Here is a 693-nt window from a genome sequence, read left to right as displayed (position 1 = left end):
AGCCCGAGCGCGCGTGCGCGTGCGCGTGAGCCGCGGGGCGGGGCGTGCGGGCCGCTGGCGCGTGACGTCAGGGACACCCCCTGCGCGGCCCCCGGGGAGCTGGGCTGGTCCTCAGCCTCCCAGCTGTGGTTTGAGTGCTTGCAGGGGAACGAGGCTAGCCTGACTCACAGCAATAATCCCTTTTCGTCTGGGGAACCCTATAAAGGGAAAGGCTAATACTCAAATTGACTAAGCGGTGGAACTACCTGTGGCTATGATGCGCACTGACCACCAGGGGGCAGGCGCTCAATGCAGGAGCTGCCCCCTAGTGGTCAGTGCGCCATTCAGACAGAAGCCCTGAATCAGACTCAGGGCTGGCAAGCGCAGGGGCATGGCAGGATGTCTGACTGATGGCTTAGGCCCGCTCCCAGGGAGAGCAGGCCTAAACCTCAGTTAGACATCCCCCAAGGGCTCTCGGACTGGGAGAGGGCTCAGGCCAGACTGAAGGGACTTCCACCCCTGAGTGCACGATTTTCGTGCACTGGGCCTCTAGTGGGTTAATAATTGGGGAGGGATCAAGTAGGACACCCAGGTGTGCCCTCACCGGGAATTGAACCGTGACCTCCTGGTTCATGGATCCACGCCTAGCCCACTTGGCCACACTGGCCCGGCTCACCCCCTTTTTCTTGTCTCATTGATTAAGCTGTGACATCT

The sequence above is a fragment of the Pipistrellus kuhlii genome, unplaced genomic scaffold, assembly GCF_014108245.1.
Source record: "Pipistrellus kuhlii isolate mPipKuh1 unplaced genomic scaffold, mPipKuh1.p scaffold_m20_p_6, whole genome shotgun sequence".
NCBI lineage: Eukaryota > Metazoa > Chordata > Mammalia > Chiroptera > Vespertilionidae > Pipistrellus > Pipistrellus kuhlii.
The sequence above is the reverse complement of the archived record's forward strand: the minus strand, read 5'-3'. Positions refer to the sequence as shown.